Below are 25,231 nucleotides of genomic sequence, written 5' to 3' on the forward strand. Positions count from 1 at the left end.
CAGCAACACACGCTTCGCGTTATTCTGCATCCAGCAGCATAACGCTCACCGTGCCTGCAGCCTGCATCCAGTCTTCTGCCACGCCTGCCTTGAATCCGGAGCTCCTAAAACAAAGAGGAAAGAAAGGGACAAGGTTAGAAAACAAACTTATTTCTATTCCACACCTGATTCTGGATCCATCTCATCTCCGGACCTGTAAAGAACATCATTTCTGCACGCGGCGCACCTCCAGCTGCAGCGCCACGCCATACTCACCAGTCTTCACAGCATCCTTTGGGTCGGCGCTGCCTCCATCATTTCTTCGCTGAACTTCGGCACCTAGGAGACAAAAGAAAACCACAAGGTGAGCCGAGGGAACCAACAAATATAATTCTTACCACCATAGACTTACCTGATTTACTATCGGAGGCATCCTTTGGTGACTCCATATTTTCACATGTCGCATCTGTAAAGAGAGACAAAACAACACGTTTTCCACATGCAACATTTACCGGACAGCGGCGGGTAATACAGACTCTTAGCTGAGCGCCACCAACTGCCACAAGAGCATCTTTTCACGAGCCAGCTGCAAGACAAGAAAGGAAGGGGGGGAACAAGAGTGAACATCGGACATATTGAACTCTATGAACTTAATACTTGGTCCTCACCAGGAACCTCAGAGTCAATACTCTCCGGAACTCTCCCGAGCCTTCAAACCAGTGAAGTAACTGGAATTGACGCACCCCTGCAAATCCACGCATGATGGAGAGCACACCTTTCAAGAATATAAGGTGAGATTGCTGAGAGGGCATTTCGGAGGTGATTAGTTGGGGAGGACTGTGGGGGTGCCATTAATTGAATACACAAGTGGCTAAATCCATCTCTCCACTTGCAGGAGAATATTTGTGGGAGCCAGGTGAGCGTAACAATAGCTGCCACCCAGAACCAACCCGTCAGATCCAGTCCAGAGGTTGTGCAGTGTCCAGAGTGCCGTGGTGAGTGCAGAACCGAGTGCCTGAATCCTGTCAGGTGGGCTAGCAGAATTCCAGTCCAAAACCTTTGACCAGATCTTTGACGGGCCTATTCCAAATCATAGCTGTGAGTATCTATAGCATAGAATTCATACCCAGCATCTTATCCTTACGTAATCCTATCCAACCCATTCTATCATATCCAGAACTGCATCGTAGAAAATCTTTTCTTTTCCTGAAACCTTGTTTGTAATTCAAAAGCGCATCTTTTGTTTGAAAATCCTGACTTTCTGAGAAAAATTGGCCTTTACTAAAACCTTCATAATTTCCATACTGTGCATGCTAGAAAAATGTAAGTGTCAGATTGAAGCTAACATCCTCAGCTTCCCAACAACCCGCATTTCAAATCCTTCTCATTTTCCCGCAATCGCATTTCTCCCACGCTGAAAAGTTTGCTGCAAATCTTTCGTTTGACTCAATTTCCTCACGTGTAAAAACAGCTATTTCTTGCATCCAGCCTCAGAATTCAGTTTTCAATCTGCAAGTTATTCAATCATCATTGCTAGTGTTTACCTGAAATTATACAAAGCGGCTCCCACTAGTTTTGAATCCGATTTAGAGAATGAAATCCAGTTTTCAGTGTTTTCCCATTCATTCAAAACCACATTCAAAAGCATTTGACCTGTTTTGAAATCATTCCTGTTTCTCTCTACGCGTGCTGGGGGGAATTGGGATTGAAACTGTATTTGAGTGAGTGTTTATTCCTGAAACCTGTGTTCTCTCCTTCCATCTCTATATTGCACATTGGGGGGAATTGAGTAGCGTGCGGGGGGGGGGGAAGAGTGACATTGCATTTGACTGAACCCACACAAAGTTTTATTCTGTGCTACATTATTTTTCTTATCCATACTAATTCTGATAAAAGAGATTGTTGATTTTAACATCACCCACTGGTGATTATTGTATAAATATTAATAGTGTGATATATATTTTATTCAAATCCATAAAATAAATCTTTTAACTTTGCAAAACAACCTGCTTCTTGGTTCAGTGAGACTGGGGGATTCAAAGAGAGGGGCGTGATATAAGGGTACATCATCATCATCATCTCCGGCGTTTCTCCCATTCTAACATGAATATAACATATGCCCCATGCAACCTCTTGCATAGGAACCTTAAACTAAGTTCAAGGCTACCTAAGCTATATGAACCATTAGCTAGACTAGTAAAAAATTATATCTACCATCAGAAACACACCTCTACCAAATTGAGTAACACAAACCTTAGTATCACCCCTGCGATAAATACAAAACTAGTTAAACCTAACACAATGACCACTAACCACAGTAAGACCACACTGACCGCTATCTCAGACATACCCCCCCACCAGCTCAAGGGAGCTCTTATCAATGCTAGATCTCTAGTAGCACACGCTACAGAAATTGCTGATTTAATAGAATCAGAAAACTACTTCCTAGCAATCACGGAATCTTGGCTGCACCAGGCAGCAGGCCCAACACTGATGAACGTTGTGCCAACAGGTTATACTATCTTAGGAGAAGATAGAGCCAACACCCGAGGCGGGGGAATATCAATTATAGCTAAATCCTCACTAGCAATGAGATTAGTACCTTCTATGCATATTAACTCGTGTGAATCCCTGACTATAAAGCTACCCATCTCAGATTCACAAACCATCACCATATACTTAATTTATAGACCTCCGGGCCCCATTGGCTCCTTTGAAGAGGCTCTATCTATGTTATCTTATAACCTAAAAAATACATCGCAGGTACTGCTACTGGGAGATTTGAGCATAGGGTACAATGACCCCAACAATACTCGAGCGACTACCATCGCCAATGCCCTGTCCGAACTTGGGCTTGAACAAAAAGTCACTCAACCCACCCACGTCAAGGGCAGAATACATGACTGGGTAGCCGACCACAACTGTAACATTAACGTCAACACCATCAACCCACAGGCTTGGATGGACCACTCCCTCATAACCTTTACTATAGACTCCAAAATGATCTATACTGGTAATAACCCCATAGCACCCTCCATGCCAACTAGAAACAAAAAGAGTATAACACCAGGCTCATTCCCCTGATACTCCCCACTCTAAATGCACTCCCAAATTCGCTCGACCCCTCCACCCTAGTGAATAAATATTAGAGTTGTACTAGAAGCTCTTGATACCATTGCCCCCTTAAAAATAAGAAGCAGTAAGCCAAGAGCAAATCTAAATGCCTGGTTCACTCCACACCTCAAATCGTTAAGAAAAGAAAAACAAAAAAGCAAATCCATGTGGAGGTTAACACCATCTGATGAGAATAAAGCAAACTAGATGAACATCTCTGTTAAATACAAAAATGAAATACGACAAGTTAAAGATAGTTTTGATAATGGGATATCTCAGGCTAAATTGGGTACGAAGGAACTCTTCGCCATACTAAAGGAACTAGAAATCCCCATCCCTGTACCTGACAACTGTGTCAAAGACGAGCCATGGTGTGCTGCATCCAAAAAGCGCTCGCAGATAAAATAGGCACTCTTCAAGTAAAAATTTACAAAAAAACCTAAATGTACCATAGCTATGACCCAACCTAGAAAATAACCTAACCTACCTAACACTATTCTCAAAATGGCTTGACCCACAGTGGGGGGGGGGGGGGTTCACAACTTCTTACTCCATGGAGAAGTACTTATATTATACAAAAAAGTTTAACAATTTGAAAGTGCCTATCTGAAAGGATATCCGAACTAGTAAACAATAACATACCATATTCTTTCATTAACGTATACTTACATTTTATTACTTGCATGTAGTGAAAATTCTCAATAAAAACAATCATAAAAAATGATCATATCACATGAAACAATTACAAAAGTAAAAAAGCAACACAAGTATATCTGTATAAGTGGGTCCTAATGGTAAGATTTTTCTAAGGTCAATAACTTGTGCAAGTTGGGAACCTATTGAATACATCAAAGAATATGAAACAGCCAGATTCTTCCGTGGCTTAAGGATCTGTGTGTGAATTGTTGACACTGTTATTGACCCTACCTAAACCGGACGCCCCCTTAAACTTCAACAAAATCACTATATTGAAAGTTGAAAAAAATAATACTCTCTCTCAAACCCTCGAATTGTAGAGGAGACCAATGCCCGGCCCAAATTACAAAAGATGCGGCTAGAGATCTTTCGCCATTCATCTCTAAGCTTATTAATGCATCCTTTAGATCAGGCACCATCCTTTAGAACAGGCACCATCCCAAGTAACCTTAAACAGTCATGGGTCCTCCCTCTCCTGAAGAAACAAACTCTTGACCCAACCATACCCACCAACTACAGACCCATAACAACGGTACCATTCCTCCTCAAAATATGAGACAGGATGGCGTACTTGCAGATCCAGAGCTTTCTGGAACAGAACAAACTACTAGGCACAAGGCAATCAGGTTTCAGGCCTCAGCGTGGAACTTAAACAGCACTCATTGACCTCAAGGCCCATGTGGATGAACTTGGACATCAGGGCAAATGTACCCTTTTACTCTTACTAGATCTGTCAGCAGCCTTTGACCTGGTGGATCACACGGTCCTTTGCAACCACCTAGAATCAGCTGCACAGTTCTCACAATATGCCATAGCATGGATACAATCATTCTTGAGTGAAATAACAATGAGTCTTCTCCACTTCAGAAGCAGCTGATCCCATCCCTATTACTTGTGGGCTCCTGTCTCTCCCCTACCCTGTATAATATATTCACTAAACCACTCTTTGATGATCTGGATTCTCTTGGTGTCACCTACACTAACTATGCAGATGACACTCAGATTCTCTTCCGACTTACAGGGGATTACAACCTGGATTTTGCCCTGGTGAATAAGATCTACCTCATCATCCAGGCATGGATGGCATTGCATGGTCTATGCCTGAATGATGGCAAAACGGAACTCATCGTCCTGGGGACCACCACTGACATTATCAAACTCGGCCGTATACTTCCTTCAATATAGAAGGCAACTCAATCAAGGTAATGAAGTAGGTTAAAACCTTGGGTTTCTACCTTGACTCCACCCTTACTCTAACAAAACAAGCGAATGCTATGGCATCTGCCTCGGCCTACACTTGCAAACTGATCAGAACAGCTAAACTATTCCTTTCAACAAGCAGCTGCACCACATTGGCAAGAGCACTCATGCTTTCCAAGTTGGATTATTGTAATGCTCTCTATATCGGAGCCAATAAATGAACCACGAAGAAAATACAAATACTCCAGAACAATCCCCTGAGAGCAGCGCTAGGAATATCCAAAAAAGAGCATATCTCCTCAGAAAGAAGAAACAACAATTGGCTATCCACCATGGATAAAATCAAACTTAAAACTGCCTCCCTAACGTTCAAATTCCTCAACAATACAGTTCCTCTCTATTTTACAGAGAGATTTAACAAAAGACAGACTACCCGACCAACGAGAACGGTGTACGCAAATTGCCTAATTGTTCCCTTATTTAAACGTGCCACCATAGGCGGTAATAGCTTCCCGGTCAAAGCTGCCCAACTATGGAACTCCTTACCCCCACGACTAAGGGAAAACCAAAGTTACCGTCACGTCCGATGTAATCTTATCAATTGGCTCAAATCAAAGGATTACTATAACCTGCCTGACTTCTAAGAGAAGGCTCCCCTACCTTTCCTCCTTATCATCCGCCCCCAATGACTTCATCTCCATCCTTCCTACCCACGCACCATAACCTGTCCTCTCCCTCTCACCTACTTCCTGCACCTTTACCTGTATTATATTCGTTGGTCACCAGTGCGTACCTCACAAAATTTGTCAATCACCTCGATGCACCCTTTTTTGACCATGTATATTCCGTATGTATTAACTATGTAATTTGTAAATGATGTAAATTCCTGCGACCTATTGTAACCTGTAAGCCTAAAATATCCATGTCTCCGCGCCCTGATACCTCCTGGGTCTGGCGCACGCTATAAATAATCAAACACGTACTTTTAAGTTATGCTTTTGCTGATTTATACCTGAAAACTAGATTGGGCCACATGTCCAACAGAAAAAAACGACTTAAATAATTATTGGTATCTGTTTACTGTTAGGAAACTCTTTTGTATCCTCTGTATCTGTCCCAAATTCCTACCCTTGTAGAAGCTTTTTCCTTCTTGTAAAAAATAAAATGTGCATGATGAATTTGACCAATTGCTGATCATTGCAGTGATAATGAACACTTAAAATTATAACTTTCCATTTGTGCTGCCCTCTCACCATTCCTTGGGTAACGTTTCAGAGTGACCATTGTTTTAAATTTAACCTGGTTTATGTCTCAATCCCAAAGGGATGATCACAAATGGCGAGAGGTATAGTTATTCTATATGAATATTTAAAGTAGTATTTCTTGGTACTTGTGCTAGAGCTCAATATTCTCATTAGTTGCAGTTCCCAAATGTACTGGCTTCCTGGTGAAAAGAGTACTTTTGACACGTATAAGCGCTCTGTTGAAAACGAAATGACCTCACACCATCTGAAGTTCTTTTTGACTTGCAATTTGTCAATGTGAAACTCGGACGATGGCGGACTCTTGCAGGACCCAGCGAAAAGGCAATATTTTTTGTGGTTACTTATACCCATACATTTTAAAAGTATGGTTATGTCAAAGATCAGAGAAAGGATTTAAGAATGTGCCCTTAATTTCTGGTACTCTTAAAAGAATCAACCATATGTATTCATTTTTTTGCACCTCCATCCTCTAGCAGCTCACCAGGACTCTGCGAGTGAAAGATGCATGTTGATCTGTTGCCATTCTACAGCCCTCAATGTTAGACTTTATCATCTACTTTTTTACTAGGTTTGATAGAGGGGGCGAGCTCCTTCATAGGTTCTACATCTATAGAAGACATGACCTCCGGACAAGGGAGAAGGGGAGGGTTTATGAAACAAGTCAATGGCAATCATGGTGGCTGCTCACCAATTTGTTTAATTTCTTTTTTAGGACCTGCATGGTGAAACTATGACCTAATTTCAGACATGAGAACAGTGCTGGGATCCCTGGAAGCTTTGGCCATCTTTTCAAAGGTATTTTGAGATTGAATTAATGAATGAAATTTAGAATGGCAAGAATTGGCATCTACAAGAGTTTATGGTGATCCATGGAAGGTATTGGTCAATGTTAGGGGAGAAATATTCTCTCCGAAAAAGTGAAAGAATGATGAGGGAAAAAAAAATCTAACAACATGGGTACTTCTTATTGCGTTACTTTTCAGAATAGCATTTCGATAATTATTCCTTGAACCCTTTTTGAAGGTAGATATTCGGGTAGTGCACCAGTGTGTGCTCACACCATGTGCCCAGGGTCCCCATCCATTACCCATTCTGGTTTTGCCTTTGGTCCCTATGCGTTCCTGTTTGTGGTTTTTCTTTAACCAATTTTGTACCTTTACCAGCTTACATTTGGGAACTATCTAGCATTCTGTAACCTCTCATAATAACCGAAACTGGCACTTTATGGTGGACCTTCTGGTCACTATTGTTTAAATCTGCCATCTGATGGCTCAATTGCTAGTTTGAGATTTGCAACTGAGCGAGTACGTTATTTGTACACGGTACAGTGGCTGGGGTCTTGTGTCGAGCGTCCCCACCCATGTCATGGCCCTGTGCCTGTAGTACGTATCTCGCAAATGTTTCTGCCTTTTGGTTTCATCTTTAGCAGTCTTGGTTTCATGCATGCATGAGTTATCTGTTGATTACCTTGTGTTATTAAGCCCAGTAATAAGTACTAGTATCTGGAAGACTTTTGCTTCAAAAGTGCATGGAAAATATTTCACAACCCCAGCACACAATATGAAGACACCTTACACACTGAATGACAATTGTGCACACAAGCGCTCTATCAAACTTCAAAAATGGCTCTGTGGCCTTTCATTCACGAAAAACATACATGAATCAACATAATAAATGTATGAATAATTACTACACAAAGTGTCTGAAAATACTTCACATTTGAAGCAACCGCAAAACAAATCCTCATCTCGCCAGACTTGCACTGAATAGCTCCGAAAACTAATAGGCAGAGAGATTTTCGCATCAACTGGCATGGAAGCAGTGAGTCCACTCTTCCCAGAAGCATTCTGCCTAACTGTCTCCAGGGCCCCTCATTTTAAGCCTCCCACAAATGCTTTCTAGCTTTCAAAGTCTCTAACAGTAGACGGTTCCCACGGGCCCCAGGCCGGAGTGACCACCTGTTGCAACCCCAAAAGGCAAAACACTTCCCTTTCTCATGTATGCGCGAAAACAACTACATAACTTTTCTTCGGCTTTGCAACGTTATCATGCACCAGCTGACACCTTTATTCAAAACAGTCCTTCAAGAAATGCAAGAAAACATGTTTGCCAGTGGAATGCTTGCTGCAAAGAAATAATACAAACCACATTACGGGTTCACATCAAAATGCAGCTTTCACTGAAGCCTAAAGAAACTGTGCACTTTTCACTGAGGCCTGAAGAAAAATGTTAATTTTGGATCTTGGAGCACCCAAAATGCACTGCGCACCGACGCCATGTTTTAATTAAAAGCATTAGACTCCCACCACCATTGTAAGCTGATCTGCATAAGAGATGCTCGGCATCAGTAAATGCTGGCAGGGAACCGTCTCCTTTCCCCATGGTTCTTCGCTGGTGCTTTCCGTATCATTCCCTAAGTACCAGAATTCCTTCAGGTGAAAAATGAATGCCAATTTATTTTTATATTGAAATGTGCAAATGTTTGAAATGCTAATGTGCAAATGGAATGGGTGTTGGTTAAATTACTGCCACGATTAGCACTGATATGTTTGTAGCCAAATCTGACTGGGTCCCAAATTTCCCAATCCTATCTATCAAATATTTTAATGTATTCTTTGCTTTTAATGGTAATTTACACAATGGCCAAATAAATGTGGCCGAGTATCGGTGCAAACAGTCTAATCCAATATGCACTTGATACAAAGTACATATAGTGTGCAATGCTTGCTTTCAGCTCAGATGGTTCCTGTAGCAAGATCCAACTGCAACTCTGTTTTTCCCAGACGCAGAAGCACTCCCTTCATTATTACGCCAAGAGTGGATGACGTATTAAGTTGTCTATTTGACAAGGCCTATTTATGGAGCATCTTATATGGTAGGGTAAAGTGTCTCAAGGTGCGGCCAGCAGGCCACGCAGTGGTTTGGGGGGGATCCAGATCCCCTCTGTGGCCCTTCTAATGTTTATTTATTTTCATTTATTTATGTACAGGAGGAACAATGTTCTTTTGATAACAAAAGAAGGCACAATGGATAAGAAATCAGATTTGACGGGAAGCAGTGAGCTGCTTACAATGGGGCAGGTTTGAAGGACATTCTGTTCAGGTTGTGGAGGGGAGTGAATGGAACAGTCACTGAGAGACAATACATAAGTATACCTACATAGATTAAGGACAGTGAACATTTTTAAGTGCAGGTAGGCGGTAAAGTCTTTCTTCCCCTGCAGACGGACCAGGCATCCTCCCTACATACACCCATCCTCTCGGCTCTTCCAACATCCTCTGAGTTGACCCTTGAACATTTTGACAGTATGAGGAGAATGTCCTGCTTTGTCGATTTATTTTTTTTGGGACATGCATCCTGATGAACTTGCGTCTCTTGGGGACTCTTCTGAAAACAGGGTTGCTAAGAACCAACCCCCTACCAAAAAGCCATGTCTGGCTCTGGCTGCCTCTCAGCCCAGCACCTCCACCCAGACCCTGTCCACTCCCCCATCACCAAGACCCGTATGTCATAGATCCCTCTGGATCCCAGGACGCCAGTTCTCATGGTGATCTGGGGGGAGGGAGGGTCAATATAGCCAAGACCAATATTATGACAATGATGACGACATTTGTGTTATCCAGACCACCAAGAACAGCCAGTGGCTGACTCCCCAGTGGACAATCGGCTACACCCTGCAGGCAGCCCAACATTTTAAAATAGACCAGGAGGCCCAGATTGACGAGGACTTTGTGGAGGACATCCTTGGGAACAGGAAGTGCGCCACTCAGTTTATCCCTCTTTTGCAGTCCATCAAAAGGTGCATCCAGCCTTCTCTGTTTACGCCGAATCGCATGAGGGCGGTTAATCCTCATATTGAAAAAATTGTTCAGGTCAGCCCCTACAGACCCCCTGCACATCAGGGGTCAGCTCAAACCCAACCTGCTAGTCATGATCACCACGAGGAAAAGAGCTGGCACACCTCTGGCCTCTGCTGAAGCCCCGCCAGCTAGAGAGTGCACAAATTTACATCTTTGGTAGAAAGGTTGCTTCCTTGGCTGCTTATCAAGCCAGAATCGCCAGTAACACCACCCACCTAGCTAGTTGTAGCTGCCATAAATGGGACGAGCTAGAACACCAAATTGAAGCAGTCTCAGAACCCCTGAGTCTCAACTGCTGAGCACTGTCGGAGGGCAAGCAGGTATCCAATTGCATTCTTAAAAATCACTTTGACACCGCAGAAAATGCAGGTCGCATCATTGCGTAGGGCACTTTCATCAAACACCATGCCTTGCTAAGGTATTCGGGGTTTAAATTAGAAACTCAAGCCACCCTGCTCTACATGCCTGTCAAACTGAATGCCCTTTTCGGCAAGGCGGTGGAAGATGCCCTGAAAAGTGCAAAGGAGCAATACGATACACTTAAGTCTCTTGGACAATAAACAAACAAACACTTTGTCCAACGGGGTTCCTTCAATACTAGAAGGTTTCGGGGGCAGGACCCACTCCGCTCTTCTGGGTACAATTAAAGGGGCCAATCATCATTATGGAGCCCCTCACAAGGACAGTACTCCTCTTCCAGCTTTCAAAGAGGCTATAAAAGGCCCAGAAGCAGAGGTGGAGTCTCCCCAGCCAGAGGCACCACTCCTCCCAAACAATGACACCCCGTTCCAGGTCCCCTCGCAAGCCACTCCAGTAGGTCACATTTCACAATTCACCCACGCATGGCAGGGGATCATGTCAGATAAGTGGGTGTTGTCCAACGTGGCGGGTGGGTACTGCATAGAACTACTCCAAAAATCCATCCACCCGCTAAAGCACAGAAAGAGGACGCTGGAACAGGGGCGCATATTAATGAAGGAGGTGGAAGCCTTGCTGGAAAAGGATGCCATAGAGATTGTCCCAGCAAAGCAGGTAAACAAGGGTATTTATTCAATGTACGTCCTTGTGCCAAAGAAAGACCCCACAATGCGTCCATTACTAGACTAGGGCCCAGCAAATACATATGTGCACACCAAATGGTTTGCATGACCACGCTCCAAGAAGTAATCCCCCTCTTAAAACGGGGGGGGGGGGATTACATGGCAACATTAGATAAGAAACATGCATACTTTCATATTTCAATATTCCCAGCGCACAGCAAATATCTGTGGTTCCAGATAGCTGGAGTACACTACCAGTTCAAGGTGCGCCCCTTCGGCAATGCCTCAGCACCAAGAGTGTTCACAAAGGTGCTTGCAGTAGTAGCAACGCTCCTTTGAAGAGAGTCAATCCTATTGTACCCTTATTTAGACAGGCTAATAACCAGGGAGTCTCCGCAGATACAACACCCAAAGAACTGTCCACCTTTTGTTCCAATTGGGATTCTCCATCGAGAAAGTCCAGTCTCGTTCTCAGCCAAATAAAACAATTTCTGGGAGTCATTTTTAAAACAAAGGAGCTAGCTTTCCCAGCAAAGGAGAGAGTACAAAGCCTGCTGTTACAAGTACCTCACTACCTAGCCGGTCGCCAGATAACTGTACGCAAAGCAATGCGCTTGCTTGGGATGATGGCCACATGCATACACTTGGTTCCACACAAGCGCCTGCACCCTATTTGTCTCGTGAGGATAGCTCGGGGGCAACGCGCTCGCCTTCGAAGTAAGGCGACGTGGAGAAACACGGGTTCAATCCCCGGGCCCACGCTTAGAAACCTCAGAGTATTAAACGCGTTATAAATAACCAAGTTACAATACAGGAGTGGTTAGTGAAAAATGGTCTCCGGCAAGCGTTCAGTGGGACGATCTAGTGGTTAGCCCTGGTACAAGCTCTTCGCTGGTGGTCCAGGACAACCTGCTAAAACGAAAACCCTTTCGCAATCCACCAGTTCAAGTGATGTTATCTACAGACACTTTGCTATCTGGATGGGAAGCCCATTACTTTCACCACACAGCTCATGGCATATGGACACACACCACAGCCCAAAACCACATCAACCTCCTAGAATGTCTGCCAGTTTTCAAGGCCCTACAGACTTTTCAGCAACTTCTAGTAGGTCAGACAGTGCAAGTACTCACAGACAGCACCACTGCCATGTTTTATGTAAACAAACCAGGGTGGTGGGGGGGGGTACACTCTCCAAGTCTGTCCAGGCTGTCCCAAATAATTTGGAAGTTGGCACTGAAGCGGAACATGTTTCTAGTCTCACCACGTTCCAGGGTGATATATTTATAAAGCGTGTATACACAAGTGTTTCTAAGTGCAACAATACAATGGGTAGGGGGAAGACAGAGGGAGGCCAAAACAAACGATCTTACTAGGCCTCGTCATTCAGATCTTGCAAGTGAACACAACGCAGTGCTATGGAAAGGTAAGGGGTAAGTGCCATCAGGGAATCGTGCTCTGAGGACGAGCAGCAAGGGAAGCGCGGCTCTGGGTAAGTGCAAGGAGGCAGGGGACTGTAGGGTTACAGTTACAGCCCTAAGTGCACGGTGGTCCAGAGGCAGTGCAGGGGAGACTGGTCATGGAGAAGCCTGGTACCCAGTAAGTCTGAGAGTAGCCAGGCAACCAGTCAGCTAAGCGGCCAGGAAGGTCAGCAGGGAAGAGAGGGAGAGAAAGCCGAGGCGAAAAGGAATGACTTGATCTGCTTCCGGAACTTCAGGTGTCCAGCTCAAGTTTGAGGGGGGGTAGGCCATTCCAGAGGCAGGCACCTGCAGAGCAGTGATATCTACCCTCCACGCTCTACCTGGAGAAGCGTCTGACCCTCGGAGTTGGAGGTGGCTGAGCGAAGGGCTCAAGAAGCAAAGTGTTTTGGAAGAGAGTTGGATGTAGTACAGGTCCCGTCCCCAGAAATACTTGTGGATGATGCAGAGGGTCTTTAACTTGATCCTTGCTGCCACCAGGAGCCAGTGGAGGGATTTCAGGGCTGGATAGATATGGTCTCTGGGCTGGAGGCCAAGGACAAGTCTTGCAGTCCTGTTCTGGATTAGTTGCAGCGGGCGGAGAGTAGAGGAAGGCAGATTAAGAATAAGGCTGTTGCAGTAGTCCATCCTAGAGAGAACCATGGCTCTGGAGATCGCAAACTTTTGGGGGAAGATGAGAAAAGGAAGAATACCCCCTGAGGAGGTGCAGCTGGTAGTCTGCCTTTTTGGAAGGTCTGTGATGAGAGGGTGGAGTCGAAGATAGCGCCAAGGCTTTTTGCCTCACAGGAAGGCGAAGCAAGAGGGCCCAGGGAGAGCGACCAGAGTGAAGGGGGAACGCACAATCAAGGGTTCCAATGAGAAGGATCTCGGTCTTACTAGCATTAAAGCAGGGATTGGTGGTGGCGCACCAGTCCTGAATATCGGACAGACAGTCGGGAATGAGCGAGAGGGGCTGAGGGGACCCTGAAAGAGAGCTGAGTGTCATCTGCATAACAAAGTTAGAGAAGGTACAGATCAAGTGGGCCAAATGGGCCAAATAGATATTGAAGGATAGAGCCCTGGGGAACACCACATGAGGAGAGAGGTGGTGGAGAGAAAGGACCGAAGTTGGACCTGGGAGGGTCGGTCCAGGAGGAAGGAGGTCAACCACTCCAGGACCTGATCTGTGATGCTCAGGCTCTCACTGAGTCGATTGATCAGGATGGTGTGACAGAGGAAAGGTCAAGAAGGGCGAGGGCAGAAGGAAGGCTTGAATCAAGATTAGTGTGCAGATCTTCACTGGGTGTTCTGGAGAGCAGATTCCGTACCTCTGGCTCCTCCTGAAGCCAGACTGATGGTCATGGAAACAACCAACAGATTCTGTGTGGAGAGTAAGCTGGGAGTTGGCCCGCTTTTCCAGGAGTTTGCCCAGGAAAGGAGTTATAGATATTGGGTGATAGTTTGCCAGACAGGTAGGATCGGCAGAATGCTTTTTAAGAAGCAGAAAGGTTAGGGAGGCTGCTACCAAGACATTGCACCTGTTAAGGCCAACACCGTCCGAGGTCTCATTCCTACTATCTAAATCTTTCTGCAGAATACGACGGGCCAGAGGATTTGGGCCTACGTGAAATCATGGGAAGGGGGCTTGGGAAGCTCAATCTTGGACGAGGAGCGGAAAGGGATTTGGTGGAGAGCTAATAAAAGTGGCTTCTGCGGTGCAACTGAAGGAATCGGCCTACAAAGTGGTGTCAGGATGGTATTTGACTCCAGATAGACTACACCTCAATTAGCCAGTCCGTTGATAGCGTTCATGGTGAACTTGATGCCCTAGCAGACTCACTAAGCAGAAACCCACTTCCAGAGCAACACAAGTGGAAACTCAACTGAGATATTCTAAACAAAATATTTTCCCAGTGGGGTTATCCTCCATTAGACTTGTTCGCCACACGACAAAACGCACAATGCCCAGACTTCGCGTCCAGGTTTCACCAACCAGGATCCAAGGGGGGCGCCTTGTGGATGAATTGGTCAGGGAAATTTGCCTATGCTTTTCCACCAACACCACTCCTTAGCAGGATAGTGCACAGATACACCACAAACAAGTTACTGATGATGATCGTTACAATGTGGGCAAGGCAACCTTGTTTTTCACATCTGCATAAACTGGCGATGTGCAATCCAATCAAGCTTCCGTGCACCTCCAGCATGCTGTCCCAGCACGAGGGGACGATACTCCGTCCACATCCTCACTCTATGAACTTGGCAGCCTGGCTCCTGGAATCATAGTTTGGTTACTTAAATCTTCCTCAAAGTTGTGTGGATATTCTAAAGGAGGAACTGAAACCCAACACCAGACTCTGTTCCTTCAACAACTGGAAAAGGTTTGTGGCTTGGTGCAGATCAGTCCTCAAACCCAATAGAATGTTCTCCATCCAACATTCTACACTACATGCTTTATCTACTAAACTATTGCCTAGTATTTAACTCTTATCAAAGTACACCTAGCGGCGTTGTCCGCATACACCACCTTGCAGAGCAAGATTTCTTTGTGGAAAGTGCCCGTTATCAAGGCTTTCATGGAGGGCGTAATAGAGATGACGCGCTCACTTTCTAACTCTCCACCCGGTTGGGAGTTTAATGTGGTACTCTCAAAACTCATGGGTCCGCTCTTTGAGCCTATGCACAAAACCAGCCTAAAAGATTTAACATACAAAACCGCCTTCTTAGTAGCCATCACCTCAATACGAGTCAGTGAGCTACAGGCATTATCTCTACAAGACCCTTTCTTTATAATCCACAAAGACGAGGTGGTCCTTACAGCACATCCTAGGTTTTCATCTAAATTCATCTCCAAGTTCCATGTCAACCAATCCATTGAACTACCTACCTTTTTCCAAAATCCATCTATCTCCGCTGAAAGGAGCTTCCATACATTAGATGTAAGGAGGGTGATCTTGTATTACATAAACAAAACAAAGCCTCTAAGGAAAAGAGTCCAACTCTGTTTCCATTGCCCCAGGTAGGGTAGGGGAATCGCATCTCTAAAAATGCCTTCTGCAGATGGATAGTCAAATGCATACAGCTCTGCTATTCACTATCCAAAAAGACCCTTCCTTTCACCCCTAGATCTCACTCGACCAGAGGTAGAGGAGCTACTCTAGCATTTATTGCAATCAGCCACCCAGACGCAATTTGCAAGGCAGTTGTTGTAGTTCCATTCATACCTTTTTACTATTTTTCTATTTCATTTATATTGCGCCAGTAACTCGCGAGTCTTGGGGCGCAGATGCATGAACACACAGTACAAACACGGAACAAGACGTGAAAAAAGGCAACTGGATGGATGATGCGAATCAGTTGACTAAATGAGTCTTCACGTGCTTCCGAAAGTTTAAGTAGTTCACTTCTTACGCAGCATTACTGCATTGACACACACCCTAAAGCACACTCACAGGTGGGACAAGTGGTGCTAAAACATCTATTTGCTGCTGTACCTTCTCACAACCCACCTCCTTCTCCAGATACTGCTTGCTAATCTATGCATAGCATGTGATTTTAGCAGATCCACAAGCCTCAGAAGGCATACATTACTCACCATAATCTTATTTCTGATGCTTATATCTGCTTAGATTCACATGCACCCAACCCTTCCTCCCCATCTGGAGTACAAGGTGCATAGATGTCTCTTGCTCTATCGCAATTTTCTGGTTTATTACGCCTGTACTCGCACTACACTTCATGCTACCTCATGTCAGAAACTAAACAATCTGAGGTACCTCGACACGTGAAGGACCATGGGTACAGTAGACTTCACACTAGGAATAGTATTACTAACATGCCCAGTCAACATCCCTTTTCGATTTTTGAAAACAGAATACCTTATATATGTTTTTTCCTTTTTGAAACCCCTCACTGCACCACACACCAAGCTAGCCACCAAGTGCACCCGCCAGCTGGCTGCCCCTGTACTCAGCAGGGGCCCAACACGGGGCTTGCACAATACAGGTCCCCTCTTCTCTTTTTAGTTTTTTTTTTGTTACAGCCTCTCGGGCCCTACTGTGGCCTCCGCAGCTCCCTTTATCCACATGGCCACTTGAAGAAAACACACTGAAGCGCACCTCAATGCCCCCTGGTGGCCCGCTGCGAGCACTGCACACCCAAGCCCACCCACTGGTGCAGCAGAACAGTTTCCCCCGACCCCACCAAGCTTACGGCTGCCTGTTCCGCACCAACCCAGGCCAACTCCCACACCTAAACGCTGCAGGCACAAAGAGGGAGGCATGCCTGCCCGGGGTTGGAGAGCGGCACACAGCCCCTTCTAGGACCAGACCTGAACATGAGGTAATTTACCAAACCACCCTACTCCGTATTAAACCGCCCAACACCTGGCCCGCCTGGCAGGGAAGCAACAGGAGCAGCGACTGGAGGCGTGAAATGCCACCAACCGTCTCTTGCTCCCAAACATTCCCTGCCCCTTTTGTACCCACAGGAAAGAGGTGCATTATCCAGGCCAGCCTTCAGGCAGCATCAAAGCACGGAAAGCTTGTTGCCTACCTACCACATGCTCACTCAGTCCAGGGAGCAGCCATTTCCAAAAGCATTGACTCTTGAGTGAGAAATTAGGACTCTTTCCCCAATTACTGAGCAAAGTAGCAGCTTTGCCCCTGGCCTGTCTTTGTGTCAAACGTGAGCGCTCTTCTCAGAGGCAGCTGGTGAATTTTTTTATGGGAGGGGTGAACATGTTTATCTTGAATATGCAAGAGTGCCCCAGTGTAACGAGCGTGCCTGAACCAACGCAACAGGTTGGGGGTGTGGGGCTTCCCGAGAAATGTTTTAAAATAATGGGTTAAAATGGTGTTTTTTATTTTTTTTTAGCCCAATTTTTCTGAAAAATGGGGTAAATTGCCACAAAGTTTGAAATCCCTTTTTATATGTAGCACATGAAAAATTCCAGTCCATGCAAGTTGCCAACCGTGCGCAGGTGATTTTCCTAAACATTTTCACACAATTGCCTATAATGTATGCCCGTATAAACATTTTTATGCTGACTGTGCCCATAAATATCCATATGCAGTCTGCATGGGTATGTATGGGCCATTATTTCGGTGGAGAACTTGCTGTTTACTTGTGACAGTAAAATGCTTTCCCCTTGATTACCCGGTAAAAAAAACCCAGACATATCTCTAGGCTAGCTGAACTGAAAAAAAATGGCAGTCTAGCCATGTAATAAGACATACTTGCATTATGCCCAATAAAAATACCATACCTTAACGTATAGCTGGGTTGGCTGCACCCAAATATGCCAGTATAGCTATGTCATGGCACTCCTCTTCCCTTTACCCGTGATGCCTAGTATTACTGCCAATGCCACCAGTGGCAAGCCCACCACCCCCAGATAATAGGCCCTCTCCCCCCTCATACACTGCTCAGTGCAGGCACACGCATGCTCTCATTCACACAACATACACTCTCTCAATCACTCAGGCATTCATGCATCATACAAAATACTTGTCCTCATTTACCCAAACATTCCTACATTATTCATCTAGGAATCCGTACATTCACACAACACATGCTCTTTCACCCAGGCATTCATCCATTCACTCAACAGATCTCTCATTTGGGCTCTGAATTGAAAATCTTAAAGTAGCGCGAGACGTGGGGGGACGCACCCCTGCTTAGTGGCAGACAGCACAGTCCTCTCTCAAATAATAGGACTGTCTTGCCTGCCACCCGAACAATGGGGGGGGCATGACCCCTGCCCATTTCACACTGGCCGCAACTGGCTGGTTAGAGATTCATACTGTGCTGCCTAGTAAAATGACTTCATTTCATTATAAAAGATGGGTCTATGGTGCACAGTCTTAAGATATAAAACACAATCTTTCCTTATATACATTTCAATGTGATTTCTGCTGTTTCACCATTGAGGTTCCACAAGCATCTTTGAACTTGATTAACAACTAAGTTTATTCACTACCCCACAGCAAAGTGCTGAAAGTAAGGGCGCAAGCAGCAGGTCTGTGATTATTAAACACGTTTTGCGTATGTCTGTATTTGGCAAGCAAAAGCATATTAAAATTGCCGCCTGAATTATTATTTTTATACATGTTTTAGTTTAATTTTTTTAACTTTACATTTGTCTCTAGTTTTCTGAGGTTTACTTTTTTTAATTTTTTTTTTTTAAAACATTACAGGTTTGCCAAGGCTTAGAATTTCTTGTAGACATTGGCATATTGTAAAGATGAGTTTATACGATCTGCCGTTAAGCATCTCCATCCATCTCTCTTCTTTTTCCATCGTCTGTTCTCCGATCTTCTAGTACGTCCGGGAAAATGGTCCGGTAAGCTGGTAGTTCGTTGATGGATCTAATATCAGTCTTACATTGTAAATTCAGGGTGTATTTTGTTTTCTCTTCCAGGGTTTTTATCCAATCGTTTTTCATTAGTGCCTGAACTAATAAGTGAGATGGATACTTGTGGGAATAAAATTTTAGCCACAATGTGCACTACCTTTTTTGGCAAAATCGCGTATAAAGAAATGGAGCGAGTTGATAACTGCAGATTATCACAGGACCGTGTTATTGGCTACACAACAGAACAAGTAAAGGCAACCAGCAGGGAAGCTGAAACCCAAAATGCCTGTTGGTTGAAAGATCCTAACCTTGGGCCTGTTCACAGGGCTTTTACTGTATCTGACTCTAGCCTTAATTTGTTGCTCGTGGTTCTCTATTGATGGCCGCAATGTTTTTCCTTGGGTTTTTGCACCTGGTGTTTGTGAGAGAACCACTCTTATCATGCCTCAGTCATAGCGCTGTTACTTTTATAACAGAAAAGAGACACGTTTTGGAGTTGGAGGGGGGCAGAAGAACTACACCCCGATTTATTTGAGCCTCTGAAGAGGACTTTCCTGTGGTGCGATCATGAGTGCTTGCCAGCTAATTGTACTGCACAGCCGCATTGTTAAAGGCCTGCCTCTCACTTCACAGCATGCAGCCTCCCCCAGCTACTCAAACAAGCATACCCCCACCCCCAATCACTCAGGTTGAGTTTTGGGAGAATTTCAAATGTTCATTGCAATATTCCTGTCTGTGTGTCAAACAATTGCTATAAGCGGAGTAGGCGCCCTTAACACCTTTTGTTGGGTATATTAAATAATTGAAATAATAGTCCGTTGTGGTCTTGTGATTTATACGTACCTATAGACCCCTTGCATTTATGATGCAAAAATATTACCAAATGTTTGTTTTAATATCTTTTTTAAATACTGGTCAGGTGGTTTATCATGTGATTGTGTGTACTTTCCCTCAAAATATGCAAGACCACTCAATTTTCAGGGAAATGAAGCAATTAAACAAACTCCAAACATTCTCTGCGCAGTACTTGGAACATTCCAAAAGAGGAAATAAAATGAGTTTTCCACTCACATTTATTTGTACTGCCTCTATATATTTGAGGTAAGTGAGGGAAGAGTCTGGCAAAGGGGGTGGAGTAAAGTGTGGTAGGCACACGCATTTTGTTGGGCCTAAAGCAGCACAAAACCTAAATATGCCACTCCATGCAACTTACTATTTTAATTAATGTGGAAGGGTACACATAACATACAAACAATAGTTATAATACTCTTAATGCTTGGCTTACATACCTACTTGACAAGAACATTACCCAGATAATGAATTCCTTTCACTGTATCCCACACAATAAAATCCTATCCACACAGATCTTCCATCCGTTAATCTTAATGGCCAACAAAATCTAATAGTTGCTCAAATTAATTAGATTTGCTGCCCACAATTTATCTGCTGTTAATCTGTAATCCTTAAAATATTTATACAAAAAGAGTCCAATAACAATAGACGGGAATTACTACATAGCTCAGTGTTTCTAGTTCATTCTAATTCTGACAGAAGCAACAGCCTCTATGACCTCGTGCCTAAAATTTCCTTTGTTGGCCATAGGTTAAAACGGAATCTTAAGAACCAAGATCGATATTTACAACATCGGAATTTCTTCAGATACATTGGGAGGGAGTTCAGTGATTTTGTTTCAAATTGGCAATTCTCTCGTCGTCCAATCGTAGCACCATCAACAAACAGTAGTAGTTCTACAGATATATCAGTTAGTCTCAATGTTTCGATGCAATCAGCCTTCAACTGTTGCAATGACGTATCTGTTCTTGCAACAGATCTGCAATCAGGGGACGTATTGATTTAGAGTCACATTGGCCTAGGATACAATTTTTTAAGCAGCACCAAAGCTCTCCACTTAACCATTAACTTAACCATTATACTCAAAGATGATAACCCTAGTTCAAATCGAATGATTTGAATAAGAAGGCTTGCTGGGAGTGTCAACACCCTCTTCCTGACAACACCCTCCAATCTATTCCAATCAGGACCAGTAGCTGATAGTTTTGTCTCTGCACCATAGATCAATGGGTGTACCATCTTTTATTTATAATGGGTGATGACTGTGAAACATGAACATTTACCATATGTTTTGTCTTTAATTGGGCCTTGAGACGCAGCAGTTTTAGCCGTATGTCTAATTTCAGCTCTATACAGCCTTTCTTTGATTGTTATTATTCATATTAACTCCCAGGATCTGTACTCCTAGAGCTAATGGAAGTTTGTACAGAAACCAATTGTAAGACGTTTAGTTATTAACAGTTGAAAGTAACACATTAGACTCGTCCACGTTAATTTTTTTTAATGCGCTCTCATTCACATTAGTTCCCTATGTAGGCCCACTGGCGTCTGGTCCAAGAGGACCAGATTGTCCATATAAAGCAGCCATGAAATGGGAGATTTCCCTAATTTCGGTTGATAAGAAGCCACCTTAACCAGCTGCTCCCCAATATCAGTGATAAAAAGATTAAAAGGGCCAAAAATGCACCCCTGCTTCACCCCTCGTTTTCAATAGACGTCCCTGCTGATTAAGCCACACTTGCATAGAGGTCTGGGAGTACAATTCCTGGATGATCGTTCTGAGATATCCCAGGCAACCCCAATTCTTCAATTTTTGGGATAGCTTTTTGGAATAGCTTTCCTGTGTCTACGCAATCAAATGCGAGTTTACAATCTATAAAGGCCATATATATTAACTAGACTGACTGTAAGACCTTTTTGTTCACTGAACTAAATTCTAGTAGGTTAATTGTTGTCCCTAAACTTGGGACAAAGCTTGACTGGTAAATTGTCAAAACATTTGGTCTCCTGTACCCAGGCCATCGGGTCCCTGATTATAAGTCGAACAAATATTTTGCCTGCAACATCTAAAAGGGTCATTGGTTGGTAATTCTGGGGTGTTTCTCCGTTACCTTTCTTAAACACCGGAATCACCACTGACTTTTTCCACGATATTGGGATTAATTTGGTCTCCACGATTTGCTTTGTTATAGTCAAAATATTGGACCATGCATCCGGGTGAGATTTAAGCATTCACTTTGTAATGCTAACCAGGCCTGGTGCACGGGAAGAGCTTTGCTTATTGATTCAGATCACAATGTTATCCTGGTCAAATATCGGCCTCCACTCACTTTCTGAATCCTGCATGTTTGAGAATTTGGCCTTACGCGGCAGAGCAAAAACATTTGAAAGTAGGACACCCTTGAATAGGGGTTGGCTGCAAGGGCAGCTGTAAATCCAAATGATAAGCCTTTAAAAGCAACATTTCAGCACTATTTTTGGACGCCACAGCCCGCAGCATGTTTTCCCTGGCTTGCTGAGCCAGGAGTGGTCTATGTTGTATGGCCTCTAATCCAATTTCTGTACCTTCATTTTAAATTTTGTATCTTAATTTACATGGATGACCAATCCAGGTGTACTAATGCTCATAGGTCCTTCTTTAATTGTTTTTTCTTCATCTGCATCCTAGCGTCATGAACGTGCTTATGCTTAAAGGATGGCTGGATAAAAGGAGGACCTTTTACGCACAAATAAATTCAGAGCAAAGATAGTCTGCCCTGGCTTTACTAATAGCATAGACTGATAATAACAACCCCTCATTTAAACATCAATACCATTTGTTCCATTTGAACCTATTTCTGCCCTCGGTCACTTTCACTTTAAAGTGGAAAAGTCCTCTCTAGACCTTGGGCAACACAAGCTCCCAGGTGGCCAACAGGAGATCATGATCACTATTGACCTGCAGAAATTCTCTCATCCCCGTGAATTGGTCCTTGGAGATGAAGAAATTATAAATTTATTGCAAACTGGGTGTTTCTTCTCCATTTTGGGCAAGGGGGGATATCTCCCTTAAATTTCCCGTTTAACATATGGAACCCCCTTTCTTTCATTAAAGTCAAGTATATATTTTTATCTGGTACCATAGAGGTGCTCCTGTGTTTGCAGGCATGGGATGTTTAAATCCCCTACAATTATAACGGATATAGCTGTAGTCATTATCACATAAAGTAAGCATTCTCTCAACCCCCCAACCCCCATCCCTGCTCCCCAAAAGCAGCATCTGTTCCATGCAGGGTTCCAATACAAATTTAAAAATGTCGTAATGCCCCCTAGATCGATTATCCCGGAGAGAGCAGTGCAACTTCAATTGGCAAAATGGATTTGGGGTTTCCAAAGTCTCCACCATCATGCCCAGGCCATTTTTACACACTAAGTAAACCCGAAGATGGTCTTACCTTAACATTTAATGGTCTCTACTAGACCGTGTATATCCATCCCACACAGGAGAGTGGGTGGGAGTGGGTTGTCGGAAATGACTGGGGATATAAAACCAAAAGTTATTTGCTCAAAAATAACTCATTTTGTTCTCCCTCAGTCATTTCTGAAAACTGTCATGGACATTCTTTGAGACTGATGTGAAGATAGCCTGCTGTTGCTGAGAACCTAGTGTGGCCATACTTGCTAGAACCTGGACCCTCTGCCCTTGCTCTCGCTCTTGGCTGTTAGAAACTCATCTTGGGCACTTCCCTCCTTCCCTGTGTGTTTCTTGTTGGTTGGACTGTTTCTTGTGGACCATTTTTCCTGGACTTTGCTGTTGCCTCTGACCCGTCCTCCAGGAGGAGGTGGAGAGCCTTCCTGACCTGAAAGTCTGATGGCTTCCTGCTACTTGGCCACAGCTCACTGTGGGAACGTTTCTTGCTGGCTGCTCCTTAGTGTCCTCCCGAGCTATTGCTACGTCCTCTTGTTGCCTTCTTCTCAGATGCGGTGCTTTTTCCAGGAAGGTATTCCTCATAGGTGACCTGCTTATTGCTCATTTTGGTCTTCGCGGTTTTCACTTGGTCATGGGTTTGAGTTCTTTCAAGAGGGTGGTCCCAAAAGCGACTAGCCTGATCCAAATTTGGCACATAAGCTCCCCCTTTCCACACTGTTCCTTTGCTGAATCTTCATCTTCTACCAATGTGAGTACTTGTCCCTAGGCCCTTAACAAGACTTTAAATTCTTTCAGGGGGCCCCATGTTTCTGGGAGTTTGGGGTGGAGGGGTTGGGGGAGGGGCGTTTTGAGCCCTCCTAACCTCCGACTGGATTTTACATTGCCTGGAGTAGACTTTGGCTTCCACTGCATCCAGCATTGTCTGGCCTACTAGTTGCCCAGACCTGGGCAGGTATTCTTCTTGGGGAGTGTAGAGAGAGAGAGAGAGAGAGAGAGAGAGAGAGAGAGAGAGAGAGAGAGAGAGAGAGAGAGAGAGCGCGCTCTGCGTCATCAGCTGTTTGCAGCATCTTCTACACTTGTGGGGTTAACTCGTCTTCCTTTTCGCCATAACCATTGGCAGCCTATTGACGTTGTCCCATTCTCTCTGGGGAAATCTTTTGGGAATGTCAAAAACGCTGCAGAAGTGATTTGAACAGGTCCTGGACAGTGACATTTTTTCCTCGCTCCTCCACCGAATGCCCCCTCCTTCCCTCCCCCACTCACCCGGTCTCCTGAAGTCCTCTATTTTTGTGAGCTATTTTGGTGATTGTAATAGGTGCAGTGTGTTCTAATATGCAGTTTATAATACTAAATCAATGCAGCTGATTTTTTTCCATGCAATAAATATGGCTATTTTGTAATGATCGTCACTATGGTTACAGTTTTCTGGCATGTTTTAAGTATACTTTAAACCTGTATTGGCCCAGGACGGTCTACTTTTAGTTATCATTTTGAAAGTGACTATTCTGCTCTGTCCATGTGTTTGAACCCTTTTCTTCCCTCAATATAATGCCATGCATCCCTGTGTTTTGGATTCTCTGGTACAATGTGTTGGCAGTAGTGGGTGGTGATGTTCTACCCATGTTTTGCTATTTTGATTGTGGTTAAATGCTCGTACTGACCTGTGGTCTAGGTATCCCATTTCTTCACGCATTAGAGGATGTAGGTTATTCTGCCACCAGATGACTATCCTGATACTGGTTGCAGTGTAACTCTTATGTATTCCTTTGTAGTTCTTGTGTGTCTACTGTGAGAAACCAGAAGGTGTCTAACCCACTAGTCTACGGGGATCTTTCATCCAGTTGGCCAAGATACACCATCCTTTTTTGGATCCAGTTCCAGGGGGTGGACCAGTACGGGGAGGATCACCTGGGTGAGGGTCTTCGGGGAGTGACGCACCAGATGGTGAGACGCAGTATCCCCTTCCTTATAACACCTTTACCCCATCCTACCAGGTAGGATATT

The 25,231-nt window shown here is 44.2% G+C and overlaps 1 protein-coding gene across 2 annotated transcripts in view; it reads left to right on the top strand.

The window, feature by feature from the left end:
• The window catches only part of ZHX2 (zinc fingers and homeoboxes 2), a 216,191-nt gene that overhangs the window by 71,087 nt on the left and 119,873 nt on the right, over positions 1-25,231 (top strand). The window contains exons 2-3 of one of the 2 annotated variants that reach the window (XM_069621569.1): positions 6,967-7,049; positions 18,809-18,954. The gene's annotated coding sequence lies outside the window, so the exon portion shown is untranslated. The remainder of the gene's footprint in view (positions 1-6,966; positions 7,050-18,808; positions 18,955-25,231) is intronic. The other variant, XM_069621568.1, reaches the window with a different exon arrangement.

The sequence above is a fragment of the Ambystoma mexicanum genome, chromosome 5q (assembly GCF_040938575.1).
Source record: "Ambystoma mexicanum isolate Mex_15411 chromosome 5q, UKY_AmexF1_1, whole genome shotgun sequence".
NCBI lineage: Eukaryota > Metazoa > Chordata > Amphibia > Caudata > Ambystomatidae > Ambystoma > Ambystoma mexicanum.